The sequence below is a fragment of the Calidris pugnax genome, unplaced genomic scaffold (genome assembly GCF_001431845.1).
Source record: "Calidris pugnax isolate Ruff unplaced genomic scaffold, ASM143184v1 scaffold89, whole genome shotgun sequence".
In the NCBI taxonomy this organism is placed as follows: domain Eukaryota; kingdom Metazoa; phylum Chordata; class Aves; order Charadriiformes; family Scolopacidae; genus Calidris; species Calidris pugnax.
The window spans coordinates 3,071,440-3,084,567 of NW_015090865.1; the positions used below are offsets into that span (position 1 = coordinate 3,071,440).

General features: G+C 39.3%; 1 protein-coding gene across 6 annotated transcripts in view; it reads left to right on the forward strand.

Annotated features, from left to right (window-relative positions):
- The first annotated feature begins 30 nt into the window (after window positions 1-30).
- The window catches only part of PLEKHA1 (pleckstrin homology domain containing A1), a 39,351-nt gene continuing 26,253 nt past the window's right edge, over window positions 31-13,128 (forward strand). For all 6 annotated transcript variants that reach the window (XM_014945325.1, XM_014945323.1, XM_014945327.1 and 3 more), the window contains exon 1: window positions 31-277. The gene's annotated coding sequence lies outside the window, so the exon portion shown is untranslated. The remainder of the gene's footprint in view (window positions 278-13,128) is intronic.

A 13,128-nucleotide genomic window follows, 5' to 3' on the forward strand; every position in this document is an offset into this window, starting at 1 on the left:
ATGCTCTTCCTTCCGTGCTTGCCCAGCGTTCGGCCGGGCAGGGCAGCGTCCTGTCCCCTCGACGCCTCTCGCCTTTGTGTGTCTCCTCGATCTTCACCGCTCGGTGCCCGTCCCTTCCCTCCTCCCTCTCCTCCTCCTCCTTCCCTCGCCTTCTCCCCCGGAGCCGCCGCCTTGGCGAGGGGGCTCCCCCCCTCTTTCACCTCGGGGGGCAGCGTAGGGGAGGCCGTGGCAATAATTGCCCTGGTAAAGCCGTCAAGGCTCTGTCACACCCCCAGAGGTAAGAAGATGATCTCATTACCCGTAATATTATTTTTTTTATTTTTTTTTTTTAAATTCTCCTCTCTCTTCTTCTCAACTTCGGTCTTTGAGCATGATGGGAAAGGAGCGATCTTATCTGGGCAGAGCCCTGCAGTGATGGTGCCTGGGAGGGTGTGGGCTGCCAGGCCGGGCCTGCCTGGGTTGTGCTGGCGTTTGGGGTTGAAAAATCTCAAACTGCAGCTTCGAGGAGAGCTGAGAGGGACTAGGACACCTAACCCTGGGCAGCTGGTGTGCTTCTGGCTCTGAAGAAGGGCTCTTGTGGCAAGCTGTTGCCTGTGCTGGCAGTGGGAGCCTGCACCTCCGAGTTGTGTTCTAGCTTAGTTGTGAGCTGGTCTGGTTGCGCCGTCTTTAAATGAATAACTTGACTATAAATGAATGTTAAACTGTAACTAATGTTGTCAGATTTGCAGCCTTTAGCACATGTGGAATTCCAGCTAGGCGTTTGACATGGTACTGACTGAACACAGGCTTAAATACTGTACGTATTGTGCAGTTCCCCTAGGTGTAATTAATGCATAACCTTCATAAAAGGCATTATATTATTGCATAAAATGTTTGCAAAGTAGCATCAAGAGGACGACAGTTTCTCTTTAGGGAACAGGCTCCTGTTCTGAGAATTATTTCCTCTAAATTTATGTCTAATTTTCAACGATTAATGCACTATGTTAGTTAAAAACGAGCAAACAGAACGGTTTTATCTGCATGTGGGGAAACAGTTTAGTTATCAATTTGTTAGGCTGAGCATTATGAATTAGGCATGAGCAGAATGGCGTCGCTTATCTGAGTAAAGCTGAGGGAGAGTAATGTTTTTTAGATCTTTAAGAACTAGATCTCTCCATGCTTCACCTTCTTACAAAAGCCTGGGACTTCTAAAGAGGCTGTTAGAGATCCCTGCCTATAGTAAGCTGAATGGCATCAGCTTTTTTTGTTGGCCTCTTCCTTTCCTACAAGAGGCCATAATGTCTGTAAAGATACAGAAAATGTATCTTTTCTGTTCTCTTGCCTTTGCCCATTCCCATGTGTGACGCTGGAAGACAGAGCCATATTTGATCATGCAGCTTGGGCCTATGAGGTGCCAGGAATAGCTTCTCACTGTTGAATCCGGCAGGGTGTTGGGTTGGGTTTTCTTTTTTTTTTTTCTTTGATTTGTCCACTTCCTTTTTATGCTTGGGCTGCGTTCATTATGATGCAGCACGAACACCATCTTTACTGAGATGAAGCTGTGCGCGGCAGCTCTGGCTGGTTGCTGTATGCTCTGTCATAATAAATTTACTGTACTGCACTTCCAACGATATTTGGGTGGGTTTTTTTTAAATACTTTTGATTTCAAAGTAGTTATGAAGTATAATGATGTCTTGTGTCAGTTTATTTCACTGTTGAGTTACAGGTGCAACTTTAAAGCAAATTCAATAGTCCTTGGAGATCTATACATCCAATTACCTATAGGGAGACTCCTTTTAAGTTTTACCACTTGTTCTTGTGAGGCTCCACATTGGATAAATCCACAGGACACTGGCTGCATTCTAATAAGTCTTAACAGTGGGTTTGGAACAGTGGACTTGCCTTTTAGGTCCCTGCAGTTTTACCACCTACTTCTGGTTGTTATTTTTACTTGTGAGAGTCACACAAGTAACGATACATAAAACCGTCAGGTACGTAAAGCAGAGAAGTATAGAAGTGCTGTTTTCCTGTTTGTCACGTGAGGAAGTGTTAAAAGTGGGCCGAAATCTCTCATGGTAGAGAGAGATTCTTAGCCTGGTTGATATCTGGAGGAGAGCTTTTTAATTCGGGGATGAATAAGCACTGATGCTGCAGAAAGTTATAATTCTAGAGATAACACATGGGTGTTTTTGTGTATCCTAGATATCACCGAGTACTAGACTGCTGGAGACAGCTTTGCATAAAAAATAGAACTCGTGTTCTTTTTGCAGCTACTAAACGTTGTGATTTTATTTTGCTAGTGCAGAGAATCTAATGTTGAGTTTTGCGTGACTCGTGTTCTTTCTGCAGCTACTAAACGTTGTGATTTTATTTTGCTAGTGCAGAGAATCTAATGTTGAGTTAGAAAATACGATTTCATCTTTACAATTTACTTAAGCTGTTTCTGTGTTTTATGACTGCAGTTGGCCTTATGTTCCAGTGTATCGCTATGCATTTCAAGGGTGGAAATAGACAAAAAGATGCACAGTAGGTCACTGACAGGTACATTGCAGTCTTTAAATGTTTAAGAGGAGCAGATGCTTTCATATAAATTAGAGAATAGACGAAGAAGAACTGGTGTATGAAGAAAATAGGAAGCATCTTAATATTTTTCCTCCTCCTCTGCCCCTGTGTGAATTCTTCCTCAGGAGCAGTTACTGAGTGACAGGACACAGACACACACACATGGGGAATAAGGAAGGTGTGTGTGTGAGGAAAAGCCCTGAATGCACTAAAAGGCCTTGGGTTTTCCAGGTAACTGAGGCTTATTTCAGAAGACAAGGGAGCTATATCAGCAGAAATAATATAGGTTGACTGTGCGTCAGAAGAGAGGAAGTGCAAAAGTCAGTTTTTATTGACTGTAACAGATTAGGAAGAATTTGAGGACATTACTGAAATGTGAACAGATCTCTCCTTATAATACAGTCTCCAGTGTAGCGTTGGACGTGGCCCAAACTGCCAGGCCTGCAAAATTCTTAATCTATTTTAGTAGCTTTAGAATTCCATCAGTATCTTTATTACTAAACGTTCCTGGTTATTTAAGCCGACAGTTATCATAGGAAATGTAATTCCTTCAAAATGCAACAAACCAGCAGCATTGGGAAGTGGGTGCGTGTTATAAGAAGTTTCTTTGCATGCCGTGGTGTGTGCACTTTCTTGTAACCAGCTGGATGTCCCTGTTTGTCTAAACAATGGCTTGTGATACAAGAGCATGTATCTTTCTGGCAAGATTTTTTTCTTCCTTGATAATTATGAACAATAGAAATGTTCTTAGAAAAATACTTACTGGGATTTGGAGCCAAATAAACCCTTGTGTAGTTGTATAATTGCATGAAAATACAGGATAGTAACTTAATTCAGTGCCAAAATATGTGAGTTTAGGTAACTGGTTTTAGCATAAAACTTTTTTACAAGGTGGAGCAAGAGGTGTAGATGCTACCAGGGAACAAACAATACAAGAAATGCAACAGTCAGTACATGTATTCTTTTGTTTGTGAGCATGAATGCAACAAGACATGGCAAGAGGCAATCCTTTCAACGCTTTATAAAAGTATTCTAAGAAACATGAATATCAAAATATTAGTGAATTTATCTGACATATAGGTATAATGTAGCTGCTTTAAAAACTTGCCTGCTGAAGAGGTCAGAGAAACAAATGTGGTTCAAGTTCAGGCTTTGAAGTTACACTTGAATGCACAGAATGACTGAAATGAATTGGGATGAGAGCTGTGGCTGAGGTGTTTCAAAATTTTTTCTACTTTTACACTGAAATTGGGACTTTGAAAACGTGTAAGTCTAAGGTCGTCTTGATTCATGCTGTAGACTAAACTTTGAGAAACATTTTGCCATATTTGTATATGGCTCAATTTTATAAATAACACTTTCCTGTTAGTGCTAGGTAAAGCAGCAGGGTTTTGTTACTGTTGAGGAAGGAAGCTTGGTTCATTGTCTCAGCACTAAGCAGCATTTTCTCCCTCCAGGGACTTGCAGAAGCATCTAGAATGTGTAGGTGTTTCTTTAATCTTGGAGAAGGAACTTATTAAGCTTTCTGGTGCAGAACTGTATGAGCCGCTTACTTTTAACAGATGTTATCTGCACGAGTAGGGAGTTGCAGGTCTGGTAGACATTTGTGGCATTCAACAGTTTAAACAGTTTTCAGGTTTGAACATATGCCTTTGCCTCGAAAATCTGAATAGTTTCAGGTATTTTATGTAGAAGAAAGGTGGTTCAATGGTGGAGGTTGCTGCTCTGGGACTTGGGAAACAGGTTCAGCTCATTGTGTTGCCAAAAGCTTCCTGTGTGGCCTGGGACAAGCTGCTTCTCTGTCCCTCCGTTCTCATAGTGAAACTGCAGAGCAGCAGCAGCTCCCTGTGTCACACAAGTGTTACGGGGGTATGTCAGGCAGGGTTTGATGTGTTCAGGTGTGGTAGGAACATGTGGGATAGAGCTCCATCATGCTAGGAGGGAGAGCTCTCAGACTGCCCAAGTTCAAAGCCAGGGGTAAGCTCCAGTCAGGTGGAGTAAAATCAGAAAAATCAGAGGGGAGGAAAAAAAAAGTTTTGACTGGAAATCTCTTGTATCAATTAAAAAGAGAGAAAGCAAGTCCTTAAAACTTGAAGGAGCACTGGACTGCTTTGTTTATTTAAGTAAGTATAAAAGCAATGCTTAAAAAACTTGAATGAACCAGGCAAAATTTTTCTGTTATGGTTCTCCCACACAAGGAATAATAGCAAAGCTGTCTCTGTTCCTCTATCAACTGTTCTCTTCTTTGGAAAACTCTGTTAATTGTAGCTAACCATTAATATCCAAATGTTTTAGCTACCGGTTTTGTTCATTTGTTCTGATGACATGATAGGCAGAATCTCTGAAATTGTCTGATTTATTGTCTTTTCATCTGAAAGAGGATGAGAAAAAATCCGTTTCTCTACCCCGCTGACTCCCCCAAGGGGGAAGAGAGCTGCAGCCACCTCTAAATAGCAGTGTCTTTAGTAATTTCTATAGAGATAAAAAGTACTTTGGATTTAAAATCCTTCTGGTGGGAAATATAAGATGGTATTTTCATTGCTATAAATTGAAAATGTAGACTAGACAGCAATTATCAAGTTTTGCAAATGTGTTTTCATTGCTGAGAGACAACACTCCTAGGAACAGTCTCTCTATCCTGACAGGTGATAAATTCGTTAGTTTAATATGTAATTATTTTGATGTGTATGCTCTCCATGAGTGCTTTGGTCCCCACCATATTTGCATCCCATGTCCAAGAAAATATGTTCAAACTTGTTCAGAGGAGTGACTTAATGAAGTGTTCTTCTGTTAAGCGCTAAAACAGTTACATGTCGGGTTTGTTGTAAGGGTGAGCAGCCCTCTTAAAGCTGCACTTCAAAAGATGTTGTTAAATACATTGGTTAACTCTTTAGGGAGGCTCACAATAACAAATTTGTTCATTTGTTCTGATGACATGATAGGCAGAATCTCTGAAATTGTCTGATTTATTGTCTTTTCATCTGAAAGAGGATGAGAAAAAATCCGTTTCTCTACCCCGCCGACTCCCCCAAGGGGGAAGAGAGCTGCAGCCACCTCTAAATAGCAGTGTCTTTAGTAATTTCTATAGAGATAAAAAGTACTTTGGATTTAAAATCCTTCTGGTGGGAAATATAAGATGGTATTTTCATTGCTATAAATTGAAAATGTAGACTAGACAGCAATTATCAAGTTTTGCAAATGTGTTTTCATTGCTGAGAGACAACACTCCTAGGAACAGTCTCTCTATCCTGACAGGTGATAAATTCGTTAGTTTAATATGTAATTATTTTGATGTGTATGCTCTCCATGAGTGCTTTGGTCCCCACCATATTTGCATCCCATGTCCAAGAAAATATGTTCAAACTTGTTCAGAGGAGTGACTTAATGAAGTGTTCTTCTGTTACACGTCGGGTTTGTTGTAAGGGTGAGCAGCCCTCTTAAAACTGCACTTCAAAAGATGTTGTTAAATACATTGGTTAACTCTTTAGGGAGGCTCACAATAACAAAAGGAATCTTAGGGTGCCCTAATAATTTATCTACCAAGTTATTTCTGTAGCTGGTAGACTCAGTGCCTGGCTGTGCCCCAGTGCTGCAAAGTCAGGTAGCAGTGCTAAAAGGATGTTCTCTCTTCAGAAGTGTTCCTGCTTATTCAGGGCTTCAGGCTTTGGTTAATTTTTTTTTCCCCATTAACCTTTTGATTTTTTCCTTAAATCGAGTTCACTGTAGGTGCTGTAATTTATTTATACTGTCTTTCTAATTTATGCTGATGCCCTGCCCTGATGTTTGGGTGGAGGAGCGGGGTTTCTTAGGGAGGTCCATGTGGGGGAAGGCTGTGGTACAGTGTGTTGAAAACCAGTCTGTTGCATACTCGGGGTAAGTTCAGGATCTCCAGGCATGTTCTTGCACATACTCAGAAGAATCACAAGTCCTGTGTATTTCCGTCTGGCAGTCTATAGGTCAGGCAGCAATCCTGCAAAGTGCCAGGAGCCTGATGACTTCCTGGTGGTATTGGGATTACTCTGTAGGTGGAGCTTTGTTATTCTCCATTTGCATTGTAATTTACACTTTGAGAAGCACCAGTGTCAGGGCAGAACACAGCTGTGCAGTGAACTGGTGTTCGTGTCGACGCCAGTGTCAGGGCAGAACAGCTGTGCAGTGAACTGGTGTTCGTGTCATTGCACAAATAAGAAAGGTAAGGAAGAAGGGCAGTGCCCAGACATGGGCTGGACCTGATGTGAGGACAGTTCCAGCAGCCTTCCTCCTTGCTTCTGAGGAGGAAGGCTGCTGGAAATGAATCGTGTGAGAAGTTAAATTCCTTGGGCTCACAGCTTGCTTCTGAGGAGGAAAGCTGCTGGAAATGAATCGTGTGAGAAGTTAAAGTGTGTGCTTCAAGTGAAGTGTTAGTGTGCTGGCACCGTGCTACAAACCTATTGTTACAGATAAGCTTTTATTTTATGGGGTTTCTCATTCTGTCAGGTGAGGCTTTTATTGGATATACCAGAGTGGGATTTCATTTTCTTAATTTCAGAAATACAAAAAAGTAGAGAGGAGGAAAGTAATGACCTGAAAACCTTGCCATTTGATGGCAGCTTAATTTTCTCCTCCCACCATGGTAAACAGGAGCTGCCATGTGTTCTGTAAATGAGTGTTGGCTCACTTAGATGAGACAGACAAAGCCTTATTCTTCCTAAAGAACTTTCACTAAACTTGTGCTTACTGAAGAGCTTTGAGATGAGTCCTAATTGCTGTGAATCCTTGTCTAGTACTAATTTGATTGATAAGTAAGCTGGATTCTGGAGGAGATGCCTAGTCTTTGCAGCAGCAGAAATTTTGTCCCACAGTTACTTATGCAATGAACTGAATGTGTCCTGTATCGTGAAGTCCCACAGTATTAAAATTTAGCAGTAAGATGAAATCTTAATGGCAACAATTTTTCCTTCCCAAAGTATTAATGTAGTTACTTATGCAATGAACTGAACGTGGCCTGTACCATGAAGTCCCACAGTATTAAAATTTAACAGTAAGGTGAAATCTTAAAGGCAACAATTTTTCCTTCCCAAAGTATTAATGCAGATGAAGTGTTGTATTTTTTTTTATTCTGCATTGAATTTGGTAAATAGGATCTATAAAATCAAATTTGATAATCAGCATTGCATTTTTTTTGTTCTGCATTGAATTTGGTAAGTAGGATCTATAAAATCAAATTTGATAATCAGTTACTTTGTTTCATTAAATTCTTTTACATTTTTTTAAAAAAACCAGATATTCTTCTGATAGTGTTCTTTTCATTATTTGATACTTTAAATGAACAGAAAAATCAGTTATTTACAGTCCTTGTTAGACTCCACAGTTTGGTTACGAGCATTAAAAAAATAATGTTTGCTTGCTTTCTTCTGAGCTCACTGTAGAAAATATTCTTAAATGTTGTCTGTCTTGTGTTCAGATGGGCTGCAACGTGCTGTGCTGCTAGGAATCACAAGTGATGGGAAATCACAGTTCTCAGGTATTCAGCTACAGAGAGCTGGCTTTAGAGTGTCTTAAATGTGTGCACTTAATGGAATTGGTCTGATATTCTTGCATTTAAATTTGGAACTTGCCTTTGGATCTATATGTAAAAGGTGATCTTTTACTACTGCAATGCTCTCTTAAGTTTCCCCCTGTTTGGCTCCTACCCAATGTTTTCAGCACAATGTTTTGGTACCACTGAGGCAGGTAATTTTTTTTTTTTGAAGTAGTACTTTCAAGATTAATTTAACACACTCTTATGGAGATGTTGCTATTTCTTTAACAATATAAAAGTACTCTGTGAAAACTGAAGAAGGTATTTTCAGTTTGTTAATTTCCTAACCAGCTGGCCTTTTGATTTTGTGCATACTTCCTAGGAAGAAAGTCTCTGTTTGTTTGTGCTGGTGTACCCGGGATTCAGAGTGAAAATCAGCAACACTGGCTCAAAAATGGCAACTTTTTTTTTTAACCAGCCTTACCTTCTTTTTGTATTGAACTTCCTCAAATCAAATAGGTTTCGTCAGGATTTGTAGTTTGAGATAATCTTAGTTCTTCAAAGTCAGTGGGGATGCTTTTGAGACTCTTGTGCTTTTGTATTTGAAGACAAGGTTGGGTTGAATTTGAAATAGTTGGCAGTGTGTGGAGTCAAAGTTCTTGGAGTGATTGTCCTAGATCAAACAGTTACTAGTAATTGAAATTAAACAGGTTTTTTACTAATGAGTAGTTAAGAATAATCCTAATAAGTACCATGCTTATTCCCTGCTTAGTTTTAATTTGGTTTAGTTGTTATGAATGGAACAATTTCTATACATTAATGCATGTATGCATTTTCAAGAACAAAGATCTAATTTTTCAAATTTGGAGTTTTAGATACAGCACTTATTTAAAATTTTCAAGAGGTCCATAATAACATTAAAAGCAATTGTAAATAATAATCAACTCTTAACCTGCATTATTAAGCACTTTCAAAAGGTCCATAATAACATTAAAAGCAATTGCAAATAATAATCAGCTCTTAACCTGCATTATTAAGCATTTTAACTGGTCTGTAACTGAAATTAATAAGCATTTAAAGATTTGTTTTGAGATAAGTCAAAGTGAATTAGTCTAAGTGTATTTTTTTTTCCTCTGTACTCATCTCTGGGTATATCTAATTTTGAATAAGTGTATTTTTTTCCCTCTGTTGTACTCATCTCTGGGTATATCTAATTTTGAGTAATTTTGTGTTACTTAATATACTTAATATGGGGAGATGAAAACTGTACTTCTGACTGTTGTAAAAACTTTGCATTATTGAACATATTCTTTAACTGCCTTTTAACTTTGTAATCTTACTTTATTGCTTGCTAAGCTAGTCATCACTCATAATTAATAGATAAATTTCAAGAGTGTCTTTTATAATGGCCTCATTGCAGAGGATGCTTCCTTTTGTTTGCATCAGCTCAGTGTCTTTAGAGGGACAATTAAAATACTAGTTTTAGCCAGGCAAAAGCCATTAATAGGTGAGGGATTTTGTTTTGGCTATCTTAAGACATCAATGTTAGAGAGGAATTTTGCATCCTGTGCAGTGCATTTCCTCATTTCATCATATCCCCAAACCTTTGGCTGCTATTGCAGATGCCTTAAAATAGACTGAAGTAGTTAAATTAAGAGCATGAGACATCACTTACAGATATTCCTGCAGAAGTTTTTGAGGAAGTACCGGTCTGTTCCGTCGTAGAACTTGTAGGTCAGTGTTTAAAATAGGCCAGGGATGCATGGATTCAGGTAACTTCAGAATGTTTTCCTTAGAACTTCCCCTAAAACATGCTGAAATTTTTACTTAGATGGATGTTGAAAGCACCCAGCATTAATGCTGTAACATTTAAGTAGTGTGGAATAAAATGATAGTAATTTGACTTGCTGAGGTGCACTGGAAAGGAAGGGAAGAGTTGGCTTACCCCGATTTAACAAGTTTTCCTGGAAAACAGCAGAACAGATGTGTTTTGAAGAGAGAGTGATGAGTGAGTCTGAAATGCAAGATGAGATTGCAGGTTTTGTTGGGTGATTCACCAGTGCAAATGATGATTCTTTTACATTGTGCCCTGGTTGGAGGTTGGATTAGGTGCTGGGGGAGGGATGTATTGTTTGATATGCCTCATAGTGTGATCAGGGATAGGAGGGGTCGGTGCTACCAGTGCTTATTTCAGTTTTTTTAATTTTGAAGATTAATTTATGCTTAGTAATTCTCTTCCAGGTGAATACTGGCCTTTTGCAGCTACTTTTTTCCTTCTTCTTGACCACTGTAGAGAAAGGATCTATATTTAGGGGGCAGCATATCCTGGAGACTTCCAGTTCTCATTTGTAGATGTAGTTAAAATGTTGCTAATTGATTTGCTAGAAGCATATGAGCCTAAGTCATGTCTTGTGTGTTGAACAGAAGCATGCAATGGCTGTTGTGCCCTCCAGAACAAAATCAAATCAGTGGAGGATCTTTGGGAAATAGAAACACTCAGTGTGTCATTTTAAAACAGTCGATCCTAAATTATCTTTAGTTGTCATCAGAATCATACCCAAGTCATCTCCCCAGCTCCTGGATTAGTGTTTTTCTGTCCTGTTTTAGGTACTTAGGAAATCGTGGCTTTAAGGGGTTTGTGAAAGATGAGCAGAGACATTTTCTCTCAGCTTAAATGATCTGTATGTTGTTCTGCCTCTACTGGAAAGTTTTCAAGGGGTTGAAAATAAAGATGTTTGAACAACTGTCTTGGAGAATTTATGTGACTTGTTTTTAGAGGCTCTCCTTAGCTGGTTGTCTCAGGGTTGGGGCTCCCCCCCCCCCCCCCCCCTCCTCTTTGCTGTCCTGGATGTGTGCAAAAAGGAAAGCTTTCATTGCTGTGTTCTTCAGGGTATAGGCAGGAGAATCTGAACTCATCCCTTACCCTTGGGAGTCAGTAAATGGAGTAAATGGCCAGTAAAAGAGATGACCAACTGGAGAGTAGCTGATTTACAGCAGGAAGCTGGTAGTAATTGCTTGGGCAAGAGGCAAGAGCACTCAATAATTAAGCTGTCCCTGGAACTGCAGGGAAAATGAGATTGTGGGGGATGTCTCTTCCCTTCCCTCTGCAGCAATGGGGCTCGAGTAAAGGGTAGAGCTTCAAAATTGGGGTGAGGAGGAGGGATGGGCATGACTCATGGCATCATTTTCTATTTATCAAGTGTAGTTTTATGAATGCTGTTCATCATTTCGTAGGGATGAGTAAGTAGGTAATGTATGTTTCTTAGTCTCAGCTATCAGAAACCCCAAGTCATCCATCTCCTGGGGGAAGTTAAATCCAAAGCTCAAAATGTCGATACACTAATGGAGCAGGAAGTAAAAGTGTTACTCTAAATAAATAAAAATAATAATAAATTTATACACAAAGCTTAGGGAAAACACATGTAAAATAAAGCTAAAAGATATCAAGTGCTTACGTTGCTGTGTTTCTTAATCAAGCTTTCATGTGGATAGTGCAAAGCATAGTGTTTTTATTCATACAAACTTCCACTTTCTCTAGTAAGGCAGTAGTCCGTGGTTTATTTCTGCTTGTGGAAATCAAGTATTAGCTGTCAAAGGAGAGATTGGGCCATAGAAATGTTATTTTGCATGTTACTTTAATAGTTTTGTATAGACTGTGTACTTGAAGATACAGAGGCTGCAGCCAAACTGTAAAGGAGGTGAAGTCAAGAGCAGGTGCTGGTGTGAAACTAAAAATACAAATGAATGTAGGAGAGTTGAAGCAGTCTGTTATAAATATTGAAAACGAGATGCTTGTGTGTGGCTCTGCAGGTTCTAGTTGTGCAGTCATGCATTTACAGTTAGAGACTGGGAGAAGGTGATCTGTGATTTTTATTTATAGCAGTGCCCAGGAGGGCGGGCAGCCTTCAGTTCGTGATATAAATGTTGAGGAATGTTGGTATATGGTGTGCCCCAGGGGAAAAGAGGGGTGAGAGGGGAAATCTGAGAGAAGCTGGGCCGATGAGGTATGTACCTCCTTAAATTAGTACACTGACACTGGAAAGAGGGATGTAAGACTTCAAAAATAAGTGAGACGTCCTGTTTGGATTAGAACACAATCCTCCGAGAATGATTTTTTTTTTTTTTTTTTTTTTTTTTAAGGAGCTAAGAGTTTTTTGAATTCTTACATATGAGTGTCAATATACACTACAAAATGGGTTTTCAAAAATATTTTAGCTTCTGGTGGATTATGATGAGAATCAAGAGAAAATGGGCCGCAGAGATAGTTTTTCTGAAGTAGCACTGTGTCATTCATCTATGTCTCCTCCCTCCCTCCCGTGCCCCCACCTCCTCGCAGGAGAGGAGACAAAATCAAATGAAGTTGTATGTAATCTGCTGTAGGTTTGATGCCTTTAGTTTTTTCTCTCTAAGGACTCACAATCTTTTTATAATATTTGATTTTAAAAGTGGGCAGAAGAGATTACACTGTGCTGTTCTGCAAATTCTGCTGCAGAACTAAGTGTGTAATAAGAGCTGAAAAACTTACACAGACTTGGAGATTTTTTGTTTATTGTCATCTGAAATAATAATTTAACAATTTTTCCTGGAAAAGAGCAGAACAGATGTGTTTTGAAGAGAGAGTGATGAGTGAGACAGACTGAAATGCAAGATAAGATTGCATTTTTATGAAAAAATAAAAATTATCTATGTAAGACAGCATTCTGAAGACTCTTTTAAGTCGAAGTTCTAGTGAATTGTTAGGCTGGTGGTTTTTCAGCCACATTTCCTACATTGAAGTATTGATGTTGGAGTTCTGCAATTCCTTTTATGAATCTTTAGAAGTAATGTGGTGATTCTGTCTTTGCTGGCTTTTTTGTCAGTCTAGAGTTACCAGGAAGGGTGTCGTAGCAGTGGTTTTGTCATGTGTGCTCAGTTGCTTTAGTAACTGGAAGAAAGGCACAAATTGATTATTTTTTTTTCCTCTGTGTGCTATAAACTGTGGTTCATTAATGAATGCTGGATATAATTGGTTTTAATTTACAGTGGAATCTTGCCAAGGTGTAATATGATGGATGCAGACTTTTAAAACTGGAAAAGAGTTGCATGAT